This window comes from Chiloscyllium punctatum, chromosome 40, assembly GCF_047496795.1.
Source record: "Chiloscyllium punctatum isolate Juve2018m chromosome 40, sChiPun1.3, whole genome shotgun sequence".
NCBI lineage: Eukaryota > Metazoa > Chordata > Chondrichthyes > Orectolobiformes > Hemiscylliidae > Chiloscyllium > Chiloscyllium punctatum.
The window spans coordinates 64,774,647-64,794,531 of record NC_092778.1 but is presented as its reverse complement, the minus strand read 5'-3'; the positions used below and the strand labels follow the sequence as shown (position 1 = coordinate 64,794,531).

Sequence of the window (19,885 nt, the reverse complement as noted above, 5' to 3'; positions counted from 1 at the left end):
AAATTAGAAAGAATTATTCATACATTGTAAATGTATCCTTCTGTGATATCTTTTAAATCAGTTATCGTACCATCATAAAAAGAATACACCTTTGATCCTTCTGTCAACTCTTCCTTTACAAAATCTATTCCAAAGTCCTGCACCTCCAGGTTTTCTCTTCTCCCTTGTTCCCACTCTTTCTGCTTCTATCCTGCCCTAACCATTCGCAGATTCAATCCCACATGTCCTCCCACACTATTACACTACCCTTCTAAACTGAGCTTCCTGCCACATGCCATTCTCCCTTAATGTACACGTAAATATCCTCAGTGATGTATGGTGTGAGATTTTATTATTAATTGAATTTGGATTTTGAACTAATGGATTTTGGTCTGTGTGTTTAATGATTAACTTGTCAGCATTTCTGAAGTCTTTTTTTTAAAAAAAACTAGCATGAGGCAGACATCCTGGTGTGTTAATGAGAATTTGTTTGCATTGGGAGAATTATACCAGCAGTGGAGTACACATTGAAGAGCATCAGCATGCTTTCAGTTAGAAGGGTCAAAAGCTTTATTTTTGGCTGAGGCAAAACACCATCAATTGGAAAGCTTTTGGTTTCAGTTTGCAGAAGTCCTGATTGAAGGTAGATGTCTGAAACTGTTTCTCCAAGAGGAAGCAATTAGTTCAGAAAAGTTAGGAAATAAGTTACCTCAAGATACAGGTTTTCATTTGAAAAACATAAGACCATGAGCATTTGATCAGAACCCTGAAGGGGTTATCTGACACTAAGAAAGTCTAAGCTCTGTGTGATTACTTAAGGAAAAAACTATCAAATGATCAAGACCAGGAACTGAAAGCAATAGTTAAGTCAAACCCAGAGATATGACAGCGAAGGGAATTCTCTCTGGTGTTTGAGATGGAATATTGTATTTTTACTGTTTTGAAATCTTCCAAATTATGTTATATGTACACAGCATGATTTATTCTATTTTATCTTTTGTTTTGCATAATAAACTTGGTCTATTTCTAGAACCAGATTTGCAGCTTTGCATGCTTATGTTTCAGTGAAAAACTATCTTTTTTTAAGATTAGATTACTTAGTGTGGAAACAGGCCCTTCAGCCCAACAAGTTCACACAGACCCTTCGAAGAGTAACCCGCCCAGACCCATTCGCCTACATTTACCCCTTCACCTAACACTACGGGCAATTTAGCATGGCCAATTCACCTAATCTGCACATCTTTGGACTGTGGGAGGAAATCGGAGCACTCGGAGGAAACCCGACATTGGGAGAATGTGCAAACTCCATCCAGACAGTTGCCCGAGGTGAGAATTGAACCCAGGTCTCTGGCGCTGTGAGGCAGCAGTGCTAACCACTATCACCGTGCCGTACCTTGTTAAATAAAACACAAAATATGATCAAACCAGATTTCAGACCTGTGATTATTTTTGATTATTTTCATGCTAGCACCCCTGTAAATCAGGTATTCAAACTCTGCTGCAGGTCTGAAACAGTTCTAATTGAAGTCTTAAATTTCATTCTTTGGCTGACAAAGTTCTTCTCAACATCTTTTGCAGAATTTGATACAGCATCATTCCCCAAAACCCATCTTCCCTTGTTAAGCTGAGTAGGAGTTCTTTGCCAGCATCCAAGACTATGACCACCATCTCCCCACCCATGTGTTTCAAATGGGTCATTCAGGGCTTGCAAGCTAAGGTAGCAATGGCTGCCACTGTGGAGCTCCACTCCTACAACTCCCAAGTCTTCTCCTGTTCCTTATCCCCATTCTTTCAGCTTCTATCCTGCCACTTCACAGATTCACACCACGATCCAAACTTTTAATACTCCCCACCACAACTGAGCTTCCCCAGCCCCCACCTACTTTTCAACATTCCCCCATAACATTCTCTCATTTTCTAGCCCATGGTCTTTTTCCCCCCTCCCACATTCACTCTCTCCTTCCCTTTGTTCTTCCACATTCACTCGTCACCTACCCCACCCATCAATTCTTCCTTGCCCCACCCTCCTCTCTCTCCCCCCCAGGCTCTCCTATCTCCTGCCACCCTCCCATCGTCTCCCCACCCTCCCCACCTCTCTCTCTCCATCTCCCCCTATCGCCCCTCTCTACCTCTCCCCCCCCTTCCCCATCGACCCTCTCCATCTCCCCCTCCCCCCTTCCCCACCGACTCTCCATCTTCCCCTCCCCCCTCTGAGCCTCTCCATCTCCCCCTCCCTCCTTCCCCCATCCACCTACCCCCTCTCCCCCTCCACCTCTCCCTCTCCTGTCTCCCCCCTCTCCCCCTCCACCTCTCCCTCCTCCCAATCCCCACCTATCTCCCCTCCCCTCTCCGGCTCCTCCATCTCTCCCTCACCCCCCGTCTCCGGCCCCCATCTCCGTCTCCCCCTCCCATCTCCACCTCCCCACTCACATCTCCGTCTCCGTCTCCGTCTCCCCCCCCCCCCCAACTCCCCACATCTCCATCTCCCACCCACCCTCCACATCTCTGTCTCACCCCCCCTCCCATCTCCATCTCACCCCTCCCTCTCCTCCCTCTCCTCCGTCTCCCCCCTCCATCTCCATCTTCCCCCTTCCTCTCAGTCTCCTCCGTCTCCCCCTCCCTCCCATCTCCGTCTCCCCCCTTCCCCGAACCTCCCATCTCCGTCTCCCCCCCCTCCACCCCCATCTCCGAACTACCCCCATCTCCGTCTCCCCCCTCCACCCCCATCTCCGAATCCCCCCCATCTCCGACTCCCCCCCTCCACCCCAATCTCCGAATCCCCCCATCTCCGTCTCCCCCCTCTACCCCAATCTCCGAATCCCCTCCATCTCCGAATCCCCCCCATCTCCGTCTCCCCCCCTCCACCCCCATCTCAGAATCCCCCCATCCCCATCTCCGTCTCCCCCCTCCACCACCATCTCAGAAAACCCCCCATCTCTGTCTCCCCCCCATCTCCCCCCTCCCCTCCCCGTCTCCCCCCCAATCTCCATCTCACATCCCATCTCCGTCTCCCCCCTCTCATCTCCATCTCCCCCCGTCCCATCTCTTCCATCTCCGTCTCCCCCCCTCCCCTCCCGCCCTCCCCTCCCATCTCCGTCTCCCCCCCTCCCCTCCCGTTCCCGTCTCCCCCCCTCCCCTCCCGTCTCCGTCACCGTCTCCCCACCTCCCCTCTCCGTCTCCCCCCTCCCCTCCCCGTCTCCCCCCCCTCCCCTCCCCGTCTCCCCCCCTCCCCGCCCGTCTCCCCCCCTCCCCTCCCCGTCTCCGTCTCCCCCCCTCACCTCCCGTCTCCGTCTCCCCCGCTCCCGTCTCCGTCTCCCCCCCTCCCGTCTCCCCCCCCTCCCCTCCCCTCCCGTCTCCGTCTCCCCCCCTCCCCTCCCGTCTCCCCCCCTCCCCTCCCGTCTCCGTCTCCCCCCTCCCCTCCCGTCTCCGTCTCCCCCCTCCCCTCCCGTCTCCGTCTCCCCCCCTCCCCTCCCGTCTCCGTCTCCCCCCCTCCCGTCTCCGTCTCCCCCCTCCCCTCCCGTCTCCGTCTCCCCCCCTCCCCTCCCGTCTCCGTCACCCCCACTCCCCTCCCGTCTCCGTCTCCCCCCCCTCCCCTCCCGTCTCCGTCACCCCCACTCCCCTCCCGTCTCCGTCTCCCCCCCCTCCCCTCCCGTCTCCGTCTCCCCCCCCCTCCCCTCCCGTCTCCGTCTCCCCCCCCTCCCCTCCCGTCTCCGTCTCCCCCCCCTCCCCTCCCGTCTCCGTCTCCCCCCCCTCCCCTCCCGTCTCCGTCTCCCCCTCCCCCCTCCCGTCTCCCCCTCTACCCTCCCGTTTCCGTCTCCCCCTCCCCTCCCGTTTCCGTCTCCCCCTCCCCTCCCGTCTCCCCCCTCCCCTCCCGTCTCCGTCTCCGTCTCCCCCCCTCCCCTCCCGTCTCCGTCTCCCCCCCCCCCCATCTCCGTCTCCCCCCCCCCCCATCTCCGTCTCCCCCCCCCCATCTCCGTCTCCCCCCCCCATCTCCGTCTCCCCCCCTCCATCTCCCCCCATCTCCGTCTCCCCCCCTCCATCTCCGTCTCCCACCCCTCCATCTCCCCCCATCTCCGTCTCCCCCCCTCCATCTCCGTCTCCCCCCCCTCCATCTCCGTCTCCCCCCCCTCCATCTCCCCCCATCTCTGTCTCCCCCCCTCCATCTCAGTCTCCCCCCCCTCCATCTCAGTCTCCCCCCTGCCCCCCTCCATCTCAGTCTCCCCCCCCCCTCCATCTCAGTCTCCCCCCTGCCCCCCTCCATCTCAGTCTCCCCCCCCTCCATCTCAGTCTCCCCCCCCTCCATCTCCGTCTCCCCCCACCTCCATCTCCGTCTCCCCCCACCTCCATCTCCGTCTCCCCCCACCTCCATCTCCGTCTCCCCCCCCCTCCATCTCCGTCTCCCCCCCCCTCCATCTCCGTCTCCCCCCCCCTCCATCTCCGTCTCCCCCCCCCTCCATCTCCGTCTCCCCCCCCTCCATCTCCGTCTCCCCCCACCCATCTCAGTCTCCCCACCCCCATCTCCGTCAACCCCCTGCCCCCCTCCATCTCAGTCTCCCCCCCTCCATCTCAGTCTCCCACCCTCCATCTCAGACTCCCCCCCCCATCTCAGTCTCCCCCCTCCCCATCTCAGTCTGCCCCCTCCCCATCTCAGTCTTCCCCCCCCCATCTCAGTCTCCCCCCCTCCATCTCCGTCTCCCCCCCCTCCATCTCAGTTTACCCCCTCCCTCCTCCATCTCCGTCTACCCCCTCCCCCCCTCCATCTCGGTCTCCCCCCACCTCCATCTCAGTCTCCACCCCCTCCATTTCAGTCTCCCCCCATCCCTCCCTCCAGCTCAGTCTCCCCCACCATCTCCGTCTCCCCCCTCCCTCCATCTCCGTCTCCCCCCCCCCTCCATCTCCCTCCCTCCATTTCCGTCTCCCCCCTCACCCCGCATCTCCTTCTCCCCCTTCCCCCCCCCCATCTCAGTCTCCCCCTCTCCATCTCAGCCTCCCCCCCCGTCTCGCCCCCTCCCTCCCTCCATCTCTGTCTCCCCCCCCATCCATCTCCGTATCCCCCCCTCCATCTCCGTCTCCCCCCCCCGTCTCCCCCCCCTCCCTCCATCTCCGTCTCCCCCCCCTCCATCTCCGTCTCCCCCCCCTCCATCTCCGTCTCCCCCCCCCCATCCATCTCCGTCTCCCCCCCCTCCATCTCCGTCTCCCCCCCCTCCATCTCCGTCTCCCCCCCCTCCATCTCCGTCTCCCCCCCCCTCCATCTCCGTCTCCCCCCCCCTCCATCTCCGTCTCCCCCCCCCTCCATCTCCGTCTCCCCCCCCTCCATCTCCGTCTCCCCCCCCCATCTCCGTCTCCTGCCCCCTCCATCTCCGTCTCCCCCCCCCATCTCCGTCTCCTGCCCCCTCCATCTCCGTCTCCCCCCCCCCTCCATCTCCGTCTCCCCCCCCCCCTCCATCTCCGTCTCCCCCCACCCCTCCATCTCCGTCTCCCCCCACCCCTCCGTCTCCCCCCACCCCTCCATCTCCGTCTCCCCCCCCCCCATCTCCGTCTCCCCCACTCTCCGTCTCCCCCCCCTCCATCTCCGTCTCCCCCCCCCCCTCCATCTCCGTCTCCCCCCCCCCCTCCATCTCCGTCTCCCCCCCCCCCATCTCCGTCTCCCCCCCCTCCATCTCCGTCTCCCCGTCCATCTCTTTCCCCCTCCCTCCATCTCCGTCTCCCCCCCCCTCCATCTCCGTCTCCCCCCACCCCTCCATCTCCGTCTCCCCCCACCCCTCCATCTCCGTCTCCCCCCACCCCTCCATCTCCGTCTCCCCCCACCCCTCCATCTCCGTCTCCCCCACTCCCCGTCTCCCCCCACCCCTCCATCTCCGTCTCCCCCCCCCCCCCATCTCCGTCCCCCCCCCTCCATCTCCGTCCCCCCCCCCTCCATCTCCGTCTCCCCCCCCCCCTCCATCTCCGTCTCCCCCCCCCCCATCTCCGTCTCCCCCCCCTCCATCTCCGTCTCCCCGTCCATCTCTTTCCCCCTCCCTCCATCTCCGTCTCCCCCCCCCCTCCATCTCCGTCTCCCCCCACCCCTCCATCTCCGTCTCCCCCCACCCCTCCATCTCCGTCTCCCCCCACCCCTCCATCTCCGTCTCCCCCCACCCCTCCATCTCCGTCTCCCCCACTCCCCGTCTCCCCCCACCCCTCCATCTCCGTCTCCCCCCCCCCCCATCTCCGTCCCCCCCCCTCCATCTCCGTCCCCCCCCCCTCCATCTCCGTCTCCCCCTCCTCCATCTCCGTCTCCCCCCCTCCATCTCCGTCTCCCCCCCTCCATCTCCGTCTCCCCCCCCTCCATCTCCGTCTCCCCCCACCCCTCCATCTCCGTCTCCCCCCCCCATCTCCGTCTCCCCCCACCCCTCCGTCTCCGTCTCCCCCCACCCCTCCGTCTCCCCCCCCTCCATCTCCCCCCCCCCTCCATCTCCGTCTCCCCCCCTCCATCTCCGTCTCCCCCCACCCCTCCATCTCCGTCTCCCCCCCCCCCTCCATCTCCGTCTCCCCCCCCCCTCCATCTCCGTCTCCCCCACCCTCCATCTCCGTCTCCCCTACTCCCCGTCTCCCCCCCCCCATCTCCGTCTCCCCCCCACCTCCATCTCCGTCTCCCCCCCCCTCCATCTCCGTCTCCCCCCCCTCCATCTCCGTCTCCCCCCCACCTCCATCTCCGTCTCCCCCCCACCTCCATCTCCGTCTCCCCCCCACCTCCATCTCCGTCTCCCCCCCACCTCCATCTCCGTCTCCCCCCCCCTCCATCTCCGTCTCCCCCCCCCCCTCCATCTCCGTCTCCCCCCCCCCCTCCATCTCCGTCTCCCCCCCCCCCATCTCCGTCTCCCCCCCCCCCATCTCCGTCTCTCCCCCCCCTCCATCTCCGTCTCCCCCCCCATCTCCGTCTCCCCCTCAATCTCTTCCCCCCCCCCTCCATCTCCGTCTCCCCCCCCCCTCCATCTCCGTCTCCCCCCCCCTCCATCTCCGTCTCCCCCCCCCCCTCCATCTCCGTCTCTCCCCCCCCCCATCTCCGTCTCCCCCCCGCTCCATCTCCGTCTCCCCCCCCCATCCATCTCCGTCTCCCCCCCCATCCATCTCCGTCTCCCCCCCCTCCATCTCCGTCTCCCCCCCCCTCCATCTCCGTCTCCCCCCCCATCTCCGTCTCCCCCTCAATCTCTTTCCCCCTCCCTCCATCTCCGTCTCCCCCCCCTCCATCTCCGTCTCCCCCCCCATCTCCGTCTCCCCCTCAATCTCTTTCCCCCCCCCTCCATCTCCGTCTCCCCCCCCCTCCATCTCCGTCTCCCCCCCCCCCTCCATCTCCGTCTCCCCCCCCCCTCCATCTCCGTCTCCCCCCCCCCAATCTCCGTCTCCCCCCCATCCATCTCCGTCTCCCCCCCCATCCATCTCCGTCTCCCCCCCCTCCATCTCCGTCTCCCCCCCCCATCCATCTCCGTCTCCCCCCCCTCCATCTCCGTCTCCCCCCCCCATCCATCTCCGTCTCCCCCCCCTCCATCTCCCCCCCCATCCATCTCCGTCTCCCCCTCAATCTCTTTCCCCCTCCCTCCATCTCCGTCTCCCCCCCCATCTCCGTCTCCCCCTCAATCTCTTTCCCCCTCCCTCCATCTCCGTCTCCCCCCCCTCCATCTCCGTCTCCCCCCCATCCATCTCCGTCTCCCCCTCCTCCATCTCCGTCTCCCCCCCCCCCCTCCATCTCCGTCTCCCCCCCCCCGCCATCTCCGTCTCCCCCCCCCATCCATCTCCGTCTCCCCCCCCCCCATCTCCGTCTCCCCCCCCCCCCATCTCCGTCTCCCCCCCCATCCATCTCCGTCTCCCCCCCCATCCATCTCCGTCTCCCCCCCCATCCATCTCCGTCTCCCCCCCCCATCTCCGTCTCCCCCCCTCAATCTCCGTCTCCCCCTCAATCTCTTTCCCCCTCCCTCCATCTCCGTCTCCCCCCCCCTCCATCTCCGTCTCCCCCCCATCCATCTCCGTCTCCCCCCCCTCAATCTCCGCCTCACCCCATCTCCGTCTCCCCCCCCATCCGTCTCCGTCTCCCCCCCCATCCGTCTCCGTCTCCCCCCCCCCATCCGTCTCCGTCTCCCCCCCCCATCCGTCTCCGTCTCCCCCCCCCCCCGTCTCCGTCTCCCCCCCCCTCCGTCTCCGTCTCCCCCCCCCGTCTCCGTCTCCCCCCCCTCCGTCTCCGTTCCCCCCCCCATCTCCGTCTCCGTCTCCCCCCCCCATCCCCGTCTCCCCCCCCCCATCCCCGTCTCCGTCTCCCCCCCCCATCCATCTCCGTCTCCCCCCCCCCATCCATCTCCGTCTCCCCCCCCTATCCATCTCCGTCTCCCCCCCCATCCATCTCCGTCTCCCCCCACCATCGCCGTCTACCCCCCCCCATCTCCGTCTCCCCCCCCCCATCTCCGTCTCCCCCCCCATCCATCTCTGTCTCCCCCTTCCCCCTCTCCGTCTCCCCCTTCCCCCTCTCCGTCTCCCCCTCTCCCCTCTCCGTCTCCCCCTTCCCCCCTCCGTCTCCATCTCCCCCCCATCTCCGTCTCCCCCCCCCCGTCTCCATCTCCCCCCCTCCGTCTCCATCTCCCCCCCTCTGTCTCCCCCCCATCTCCGTCTCCATCTCCCCCCCATCTCCGTCTCCCCTCCCCCATCTCCGTCTCCCCTCCCCCATCTCCGTCTCCCCCCATCTCTCCGTCTCCCCCCCCATCTCTCCGTCTCTCCCCCCCCATCTCTCCGTCTCTCCCCCCCCATCTCTCCGTCTCTCCCCCCCCATCTCTCCGTCTCTCCCCCCCCCATCTCTCCGTCTCTCCCCCCCCATCTCTCCGTCTCCCCCCCCCCATCTCTCCGTCTCCCCCCCCATCTCTCCCCCCCTCCCCACAATCTCCGTCCTCCCCCTCTCTCTCCATCTCCCCCCGAAACACCTATTCCCTTATACCCCCACCCCATCCCCTCTCTCTCCCCACCCTTCATTCCATCCCTATGTCATCTCCCACTTCTACTCCAGTGTTTTACCCCTCCCATTCCATCTCCCGTCCATCCCTATCTCTGCACTCGAGTCTCCCCCCCCCCCTCACCTCCAACTTCCCTGTCTATCCCATCCCCCCTCTCTCTCTCTCCACAGCGTTCATCTCCAGTATCTACTCCCCCTGTCTATCCCAACACCCTGTTCCGACGCCTCCCCAGGACAGAACCACAAGCCTCCATGTGAAGTCAAGACCAAGGGCGGAGGAGACACGTTGTGGAAGAGCCGATTAAAATGCTGTGTTTTTGTTGTGACACACGGGAAAGGCAGGCCCTGATCCTGGGAGAATTCCTCCTGTCAGACGCTCATTCCTCAGCATCAGATTAATACCCCAGAGAGCGGGGAATGTGTTATTAAACACATTCAGACCGTGCTGTTTGCTGAGGGAGGGGGAATCGCGGTGTTTACCGGATCGCCGACACCTTGTAAATCGCCACTCCTCCCGGGGAGCTGGCCGTTAACGGCCACCACACGCGTCACCTCCCGCCAGCGCCATCTTGGCCGTGCACCGGAAGCAGCTGCACTGCCCCCGGAAGGGCATCAGCGGCGGGGTGACGGGTGACGAGGTGAGAGTGGCGGTTGGTCTGAAATGGCGGACGCTGTGCAGGGATCTGAGAGACATTTCCTTCCTTCCCCTGACGGTGAGAGTTAGTTATCCTCCGGCCATGAACCGAGCTGTTTGTAATATCCTCCTGTGTGTGCAGCCGAACCGAGCTTCCGAAGAATGTTCGCTCGCCTCGAAACGTTAACTCTATTTCTCTCTCTACAGATGCTGCCGAATCCGGTGAGTTTCTCCAGCAACATCCGTGTTTTTTTTGTTGCTGAGCTTCTGCCTCCGTTATCGGAAAAAGCAGCTTCTTAACTGCTTCCCTTTCATCAGCCGCAAAGTTTCTGTTATCTCTAGACTGACTCCTGCAACACTTCAGCTCCATGCAAAAATAGAGATTGCTGGAGAAACTCAGTAGGTCTAGCAGCATCTGTGGAGAGGAAGCAGAGTTAACTTTTCACGTCTAATGTGGCTTTTCTACAGAATTATGGTGAACAATTACCAGACTCGAGTCATTAACTCTGTTCCTCATCTTACAAATTTGAGCTATAGGGAGAGGCTGAACAGACTGGGGCTGTTTTCACTGGAGTGTCAGAGGCTGAGGGGTGACCTTATAGAGGTTTATAAAATCATGAGGCGCATGGATAGGGTAAATAGGCAAAGTCTTTTCCCTGGGGTTGGGGAGTCCAGAACTAGAGGGCATAGGTTTCCAGTGAGAGGGGAAAGATATAAAAGAGACCTATGAGGCAACCTTTTTACACGGAGGGTGATAAGTGTATGGAATGAGCTGCCAGAGGAAGTGGTGGAGGCTAGTACAATTGTAACGTTTAAAAGGCATTTGGATGGGCTTATGAATAGGAAGGTTTTGAGGGATTTGGGCTGGGTGCTGGCAGGGTGCTGGACTAGATTGGGTTGGGATATCTGGCCAGCATGGAAGGGTTGAACCGAAGGGTCTGTTTCCATGCTGCACATCTCTATGACTCTATGAATGCTGCCAGACCTGCTGAGTTTCACCAGCAATTTGTTTTATGCTTTGCATCGCCAACATTTGCAGTTCATTGCTCCAATTCCATGGCTAGTTTCCCATTTTCCATCTTTTGTGAGCAGCAACTGAAGTCGGTGATTTCAGCCCCTTGAGTCTGCTTTGCCATTTAACGCAGTGCTTGAATACTGATGCCTTTCACCCATTCCCACCCCATAAATCATTTTATAATCAAAACGTATCAACCTCTACTTCAAATATCCCCAAAGACTGAGCTTCCCTTGCTCTTTAGGGTAGAGACTACCAAAGACTGAGCACTCCCTTGAGCAAGTAGATGCAAAGTTTTTTGTATTTAAGAAAAAATACAATATTGGTATTAGATGCTGCTTATCTGAAGATCTGGTGGAGACATGATGGGCCAATTAGCTTCCTTCTGCACTGTTACATTTCTCTGAATCTCATCTTGGTCTTAAATGGCATCCCCTGTATTTTGAATTGTCTCCTCCTTCTCCCCCCACCCCTCCCCAGGTTTAGTTCTGTTCCTTTGTCTTTGCAGCAGTAAGTTAGAAATATAAGCAAATGACTGGGCTTCCTTCCTTTGAAGAAACCATCATGGGGCAATGGGTGGTAGCTTCTAACGTTGGTCATAACCACACATTAGCCACCAAATCAGATTATAACAGCTTTTATCTCAAAAATAAAGAACTTTATTTACATTTCATCAGTTCAGGAGATCCCAAAGTGCTTGACAGTCAATTAAGTGTAGTAACCATCAACACTGACCAGATAATGTTTTTGTAATGTTGATTGAGAGATAAATAATTGCCCAGGATTCCAAGAAGAATTTCTTCGAAACAGAGATTTGGGATCTTGCATGGCCATTTTGAGAGAACGCACAGGGCTTTGTTGTATTCTCTCATCAAAAGACACCACCTCCTAACAGTGGAGCGCACTCTCAGTAATTCTCTGGAATGTAAACCTCCATTTGTGTTCAAGTTGCTGGAGGGAGATCTGAACGCACAGATTTACAACTTGAATGGAAGTGCTACCCACTAAACCACAGCTGCAACAGAGAAAGGAGCAATCGTGCACTTATGTAAAAGAACTATGCAATTAGCTTCATTCTTTGCCCACAGCCCTCCCAATTTTACCTTTTAAACTTCTCAGGAGGAGCAAAAGGCCTTGATTCCTAAATGTCGTCTTTCCATGACCATAAAACGTTTTGAAGGATGATCAATGGAATCTTGCTGCCAATACAATACCAGATTAGTGGCATAGCCAATTAGTACCCAAAATTTCACTCAAGTTGATAATAATAAATTTAAATACATTTACATTACACATCATTTCAGGATCAACATGAGTCAGGAACTTCATACTGGTTTCAAACATAAATTGAGTGTAAAGGTCTGAACGGACTCTAAACCACAAAGATACAAGCCAATTTGAGGGTTGAAATTCTGGAACAATCTTCTCTTACCCTACCTCTGTCCCCAAGATATTTTTAAAATTTGTCCAGAAGATAACTCAATGAAATAATGTGATCAGGATCAATGAGTGTGCGCATACAGAGGAACACAGAATTGTGATCAGCTGATATCACTGTTCCTGCTTGTGAATGTGCCAGCAGACATTTTGGTCATTTTTTTGGATTATTTTGATATCTGGATAAGAGCTGGTTCACTGGTTAAAAAGGAAAGGGGAGCATCCACAGGCCTGGTTTTGAGACTTAGGCTCCCTCCCAGAGCAGTTCAGTGACTGGAGAAGGCAGGGTGAGTGCAACCAAGGAGACCTACTCCTCGGACATGGCCAGGAAGAGAAGCTCCACTTTGTCAGCCCCAGCTCCACCACCTCATCACCCCCAGTGTTGGTGACATCCGTGGAACATATGTACTATGATACTTCTGTGGCCCTGCTAGCTGACTCCATGAGGAGAAAATGAGGACTGGAGATCAGAGTCAAAAAGTGTGGTGCTGGAAAAGCACAGCTGGTCAGGCAGCATCCGAGGAGCAGGAGAATTGATGTTTTGGGCAAAAGCCCTTCATCAGGAATGTCTTATTCCTGATGAAGGGCAAAAGCCCAAAACGTCGATTCTCCTTCCTGGATACTGCCTGACCTGTTTGCTTTTCCAGCACCACCATCTCGATTCTAGCTAACGTTATGACCTATGTCTCGAATGTATGGGAGCTATATTGATGTTGTTAATAATCACTTTTATTATTCATTGTCATTGTGAAAAGAACTACCTCATGATTACCTCGATCTGTCCTTTTACAACTTTAAATTGTGGCCCTGGAACTCTCCACATCTGGTTGTTTGGACCAAACTGACCACTCAAACTGTTTCCTTTATCATCTTAAATAGCTCAGTCAAATCACATCGAAATCCATGCCTTTTAAAGCATGGAATCCCAACTCTTTCATTCTATATTGAAAACAGAAGTTTAGCCAGCGGCCTTTTTCACATTTTCTTCATCTTTTCGAAAGTCTGAACATTATTCACCATGTGATGAGGTGAATACTATATGCAGGATTCTAACAGAATCTTGACAAAGATCTTTTACAATGACAGATATTTGCATTAAAATAAAAACAAAGGACTGCGGATGCTGGAAATATAAAACAAAAACAGTACTGGAGAAATTCAGGTCAGGCAACATCTGTAGAGAGATAGACAGTGAACATTTCAAGTTCAGTGACCCTTCATCAATACTGGATACTGACACATTTGAAGCTTCATTGAGTTTTACGATCTGCCAGGTCAGGTGGATTTAAAATGTCTGTTTTGAAGAAGGTTTGAAGTTATCTTCTCCATTCATCCCGCAGTCATAAAAAATAGGAATAAGTCACTTGGTCCTGGGAGCTTGCTTCACCATTTGTTATGGTCATGGCTGATCATCAAACACAATAGCCTGTTCCTTCTACCCCTCTCATACCCTTCAATATCTTTAGCTCCTATTATTATTTCCTATAAGTAGATTGAAAAAAATGAAATATCAATATCACAAAAACAGATTATCTGGTCATTGTCACATTCTGAGAGTTTGTTGTGCACATTTAGCTGCCACATTTTCTGAGGGATGGTGGGTATGGTTGCTGAGTGCCTTTATTCCAACCCTACCCAATCATGTGACCCTGACCTGACAGAATCACTACAACCACTTAGCTTTGGCCTGTATAATGATCCTGGTCCACCAGTGGTACTATTGCAGCAGCAGCTACTGCATCCACAGTGGTGCAACTAAGTCAAAGAGTAGCTGGACTCTTATCAGCCAGCAGGTCTTAGTGGACAGAAATTCCCACTCCTGGGATCCTAATCCATTGTAAGGCCCTGTAAAGTTATTAGATTACTAATAACCAAAGCACTAATTGTTAAAATCTGATCTTGCACTTTGCTAAAACTTGACTTTGTGTATATCTTTGTAGACAGTAAGGTGTAAAAGCACAGTAGTAAACAATGTAGAAAATAGGACATGGCAGAGAGATTATCAGAGTTTGTCAAGTTATGAAAAGTTTTCTCACAAGTGGACAAGACTTTTAAGACTGACTAAATTACTTGTGTGAAAATGGAATTCAGATGTTTCTCTCAGATAGGAAACTATGCATGTAAAAGCATTGAGATACAAGAACATTACCCAATATGTGATGCTAACAACAAACTATTCCTGGTTGATTGAATTCCCCACAGTATGGAAACAGGCCCTTCAGCCCAACCAGTCCACACCAACCCTCCAAAGAATAACCCACCCAGACCCATCCCCCTACCCTGACTAATGCACCGAACATTATAGGCATTGTGTAAACTCCACACAGACAGTCGCCCAAGGTGGGAATCGAACCCGGGTCCCTGGTGGTGCAAGGCAGCAGTGCTAACCACTGAGCCCTTGGTCAAGGAAGGTATCTCACACGTGGCTGAAGATGATTAGGATGAGGCAGGGATTGGATAAAAGACAAAAAAAACTACTTGCATTGGCAGAGAGAAAGACCATCCAGAGTCAAAAGCAAAACAAGACAGAAATAGAGTAAAAGGCTCAAAGGTCAGAGCAATAGCTCACCATTTTGTGTGCTCCTCCATCTAACTGTTGACACGAGTATATTCTACATTGTGAACCACTGCCCAAGTTTGTTAACCTTTTATGAGAACCTAATAAACTTCTCTGACTTCATCTTAATAAAATTGTTTTACAATAAAGCTTTGCAACTAAGTCTTTGCTTGTCTTGCTGAGGTATAGGCTATTAGACTAGATGGGATTCAGGTTCATGAGGACGTGAAAACAATTCTGGATAGTGTGAAAATAGAAAAGTCCCCTGGGCCGGGTGGGATTTATCCTAGGATTCTCTGGGAAGTTAGGGAGGAGATTATATTGCCTTTGATCTTTATTCCTATTGACAACCATGAAATAGTGCCAGAAGACTGGAGAATAGCAAGTGTTGTCCCCTTATTCAAGAAGGGGAGTAGAGACAACCCTGGTAATTATAGACCAGGGAGCCTTACTTTGGTTGTGGGCAAAGCTTTGGAAAGAATTATAAGAAATAGGATTTATAATCTAAGGATAGTCAACGCGGTTTTGTTAAGGGTAGGTAGTGCCTCACAAATGTTATTGAGTTCTTTGAGTAGGTGACCAAATACGTGTATGAAAGTAAAGCAATTGATGTGTGTATGAATTTCAGTAAAGCGTTTGATGAGGTTCCCCACAGTAGGCTATTGCAGAAAATGCAGAGGCATGGAATTGAGGGTGTTTTAGCGGTTTGGATCTGAAATTGGCTAGCTGTAAGCTGTAGGATGGAGGTTGATGGGAAATGTTCATCCTGGAATTCAGTTACTGGCGGTGTACCACAAGGATCTGTTTTGGGGCCACTGCTGTTTGTCATTTCTATAAATGACCTGGATGAGGGCATAGAAAGATGTGTTAGTAAATTTGCAGATGACACTAAGGTTGGTAGAGTTGTGGACAGTGCCGAAGGATGTTGCAGGTTACAGCGGGACATAGATAAGCTGCAGAGTTGGGCTGAGAGGTGGCAAATGAAGTTATTTGTGTAAAAGTGTGAGGTGATTCACTTTGGCAGGAGTAATGGGTTAATGGTAAGGTTCTTGGCAGTGTAGATAAGCAGAGAGGTTTCGATGTCCATGTGCATCAATCCCTGAAAGTTACCACGCAGGTTGATGGGGCTGTTAAGAAGGTGTACAGTGTGTTCGCTTTTGTTGGTAGAGGGATTGAGTTTCGGAACCATGAGGTCATGTTGCAGCTGTACAAAACTCTGTGACCGCATTTGGAATGTTGTGTACAGTTCAGTTCGCCACATTGTAGGAAGGATGTGGAAGTATTGGAAAGGGTGCAGAAGAAGATTCACCAGGATGTAGCCTGGTAAGGAGGGAAGGCTGAGGGACTTGAGGCTGTTTTTGTTAGAGAGAAAAAGATTAAGAGGTGACTTAATAGAGACATACAAAATGATCAGAATATTAGGGTGGACAGTGAAAGCCCTTTTCAGAAGGTGATGGTGAGTACGAGGGGACGTAGCTTTAAATTGAGGGGTGATACATATAGGACAGATGTTAGAGGTAGGTTCTTTACTCAGAGTAGTAAAAGCATGGAATGTAGACAGTAGTAGACTGGCCAACTTTAAGGAGGAGGAAAATCGACGTTTCGGGCCAAAGCCCTTCATCAGAAATTCCTGATGAAGCGCTTTGGCCCAAAACGTCGATTTTCCTGCTCCTCGGATGCTGTCTGACCTGTCCTTTTCCAGCACCACTCTAATCTTGACACTGATCTCCAGCATCTGCAGTACCCGCTTTCGCCTGGCCAACTTTAAGGGCCTTTAAATGGTCATTGGATAAACATGTGGATGATAATGGAATAGCGTAGGTCAGATGGGGTTTACATTGGTTTCACAGGTCTACGCAACATAGATGGCCAAAGGGCCTGTTCTGCAGTGTAATGTTCTATGCTTTATACCTTAAAAAGGGTGTAAAAATAATCCAAAGCTTTGCAACCAGTCAGGAACCTTCCAATTTGTCCTCAGAGGAAATGACGTGTTTGAGGAAGTGACAAAGTTGATTGGTGAAGGAAGGGCTGTAGATGACATATACATGAACTTCAGTAAGGCATTTGATAAAGTCAGGTAACATGGGGTCCAGGGTGTACTCACTAGATGGGTAGAGAACTGGCTGGACAGGAGGGGACACAGAGTAGTAGTAGAAGGGATTTTCTCAAAAAGGAGAACTGTGACCAGTGGTGTTCCATAGGACTATAATTCTATTGCATTTAAAATAATGATGGAAAAGGATAGACTAGATGTAAAATTCTAAATTGGAGAAAGGCCAATTTTGACTGAATTAGGCAAGAACTTTCGAAATCAATTTCTGTTAGGGTGAAAGGAAAGGCTGGTAGGTATAGGGAATGCTGGATGACTAAAGAGATTGAGGGTTTGGTTAAGAAAAAGAGGGAAGCATATGTAAGATAATGACAGGATAGATTGAGTGAATACTTAGAATGTAAAGGAAGTAGGTTTATACTTAAGAGGGAAATCAGGAGGGCAAAAAGGAGACATGAGATAGCTTTGGCAAATAGAATTAAGGAGAATCCAAAGAGTTTTTACAAATACCATTAAGGACAAAAGGGTAAGTAGGGAGAGAATAGGGCCCCTCAAAGATCAGCAAGGCGGCCTTTGTGTGGAGCCGCAGAAAATGGGGGAGATATTAAATGAGTATTTTGCATCTGTATTTACCGTGGGAAAGGATATGGAAGATATAGACTGTAGGGAAATAGATGATGACATCTTGTAAAATGTCCATATTACAGAGAAGGAAGTGCTGGATGTCTTGAAAAGGGTAAAGGTGGATAAATCCCCAGGACCTGATAGGGTGTACCCTAGAACTAGAGAAGTGATTGCTGCGCCTCTTGCTGAGATATTTGTATCATCGATAGTCACAGGTGAGGTGCCGGAAGAATGGAGGTTGGCTAACATGGTGCCACTGTTTAAGAAGGGTGGTAAGGGCAAGCGAGGGAACTATAGACTAGTGAGCCTGACCTCAGTGGTTGGCAAGTTGTTGGAGGGAATCCTGAGGGACAGGATGTACATGTATTTGGAAAGGCAAGGACTGATTATGGATAGTCAACATGGCTTTGTGTGTGGGAAATCACATCTCTCAAACTTGATTGAGTTTTTTGAGGAAGTAACGAAGAGGATTGATGAGGGCCGAGCGGTAGATGTGATCTATATGGACTTCAGTAAAGTGTTCGACAAGGTTCCCCATGGGAGACTGATTAGCAAGGTTAGATCTCACGGAATACAGGGAGAACTAACCATTTGGATACAGAACTGGCTCAAGGTTGGAAGACAGATGGTGGTGGTGGAGGGTTGTTTTTCAGACTGGAGGCCTGTGACCAGTGGAGTGCCACAAAGATCGGTGCTGGGTCCTCTACTTTTTGTCATTTACATAACTTATTTGGATGCGAGCATAAGAGGTATAGTTAATAAGTTTGCAGATGACACCAAAATTGGAGGTGTAGTGGACAGCGAAGAGGGTTACCTCAGATTACAGCACAATCTTGACTAGATGAGAAGTGGCAGATGGAGTTTAATTCAAATAAATGTGAGGTGCTGCATTTTGGGAAAGCAAATCTTAGCAGGACTTATACACTTATAGTGGTAAGGTCCTAGGGAGCGTTGATGAACAAAGAGACCTTGGAGTGCAGGTTCATAGCTCTTTGAAAGTGGAGTCACAGGTAGATAAGATAGTGAAGAAGGTGTTTGGTATGCTTTCCTTTATTGGTCAGAGTATAGTACAGGAGTTGGGAGGTCATATTGCGGCTGTACAGGAGATTGGTTAAGCCACTGTTGGAATATTGCATGTAATTCTGGTCTCCTTCCTATCGGAAAGATGTTGTGAACTTGAAAGGGTTCAGAAATGATTTACAAGAATGTTGCCAGGGTTGGAGGACTTGAGCTGTAGGGAGAGGCTTAATGGCTGGGGCTGTTTTCCCTGGAATGTCAGAGGCTGAGTGGTGACCTTATAGCGGGTTACAAAATCATGAGGGGCATGGATAGGATAAATAGGCAAAGTCTTTTCCCTAGGGTCGGGGAGTCCAGAACTGGAGGGCATAGGTTTAGGGTGAGAGGGGTAAGATATAAAAGAGACCTATAAAAGAGAGCAACCTTTTCACACAGGGTGGTATGTGTATGGAATGAGATGCCAGAGGAAGTGGCGGAGGCTGGTACAATTGTAACATTTAAAAGGCATTTGGATGGGTATGTGAATAGGAAGGGTTGGAGGGATATGCGCCGGATGCAGGCAGGTGGGACTAGATTGGGTTGGGATATCTGGTCGGCATGGACAGATTGGACCGAAGAGTCTGTTTCCATGCTGTACATCTCTCTGAATGTATGGATCGATGTTGGGTCACTGATGTTTGTAATGTACATAAATGATCTAGGGGAAGGTATCGGTGGCCTGATAAGCACGTTTGCAGATGACACTAAGATTGGTCGAGTAGCAGATAGTGAAGAATATAACTAGATTGGAGAGTTGGGCAGATGGAGTTCACTCCAGCAAATCCGAGGTGATCCATTTTGGAAGATCCAATTCAAGAGCGAACTATACAGTAAATGGGAAAGCCCTGGGGAAAGTTGATGTACAGAGAGATCTGGGTGTTCAGGTCCATTGTACCTTGAAGGTGGCAACGTAGGTCAATAGAGTGGTCAAGAAAGCATACGGCATACTTTCCTTCATTGGATGCGGTATTGAGTACAAGAATGGACAGGTCGTGTTACAGTTGTATATGACTTTGGTTCGGCCACATTTGGAATACTGCATACAGTTCTGGTTGCCACATTGCCAAAAGGATGTGAATGCTTTGGAGAGAGTGCAGAGGAGGTTCACCAAGATATTGCCTAGTATGAAGAGTGCTAGCTATGAAGAGAGGTTGAGTAGATTAGGATTATTTTCATTAGAAAGACAGAGATTAAGGGAGTCCTGATTGATGTCTACAAAATCATGAAATGTATAGACAGGGTGAATAGCAAGGAGCTTTTTCTCAGAGTGGGGGACTCTATTACTAGGGGTCATGAGTTCAAAGTGAGAGGGGAAAGGTTTAAGGGAGATATGCTTGGAAAGTTCTTTATGCAGAGGGTCGTGGGTGCCTGGAAGGCATTGCCAGCAGAGGTGATAGAGGTGGGCACAATAGTATCATTTACGATGTATCTAGATAGATATATGAATAGGCAGGGAGCAAAGGGGTACAGATTCTTAGAAAATAGGCGTCAGATTTAGATAGAGGATCTAGTTCGGTGCAGGGTTAGAGGGCTGAAGGGCCTGTTCCTATGATGTAAGTTTT

The 19,885-nt window shown here is 52.7% G+C and overlaps 2 protein-coding genes and 1 long non-coding RNA gene across 6 annotated transcripts in view; 1 reads left to right on the top strand and 2 right to left on the bottom strand.

Moving 5' to 3' along the window:
• Positions 1-9,542, bottom strand: part of rrn3 (RRN3 homolog, RNA polymerase I transcription factor) — a 42,913-nt gene extending 33,371 nt beyond the window's left edge. Inside the window, exon 1 of one of the 2 annotated variants that reach the window (XM_072560143.1) lies at positions 9,431-9,542. The gene's annotated coding sequence lies outside the window, so the exon portion shown is untranslated. The remainder of the gene's footprint in view (positions 1-9,430) is intronic. The other variant, XM_072560144.1, reaches the window with a different exon arrangement.
• LOC140464709 (uncharacterized) overlaps positions 9,534-19,885 on the top strand; it is a 41,241-nt gene continuing 30,889 nt past the window's right edge. For 2 of the 3 annotated variants that reach the window (XR_011954964.1, XR_011954966.1), the window contains exon 1: positions 9,656-9,806. This is a non-coding gene — a long non-coding RNA (uncharacterized lncRNA). Of the gene's footprint in view, positions 9,807-19,885 lie in introns of all 3 variants that reach the window. The other variant, XR_011954965.1, reaches the window with a different exon arrangement.
• The window catches only part of LOC140464708 (transmembrane protein 238), a 41,211-nt gene continuing 34,449 nt past the window's right edge, over positions 13,124-19,885 (bottom strand). Inside the window, exon 2 of the mRNA XM_072560150.1 lies at positions 13,124-13,518. The gene's annotated coding sequence lies outside the window, so the exon portion shown is untranslated. The remainder of the gene's footprint in view (positions 13,519-19,885) is intronic.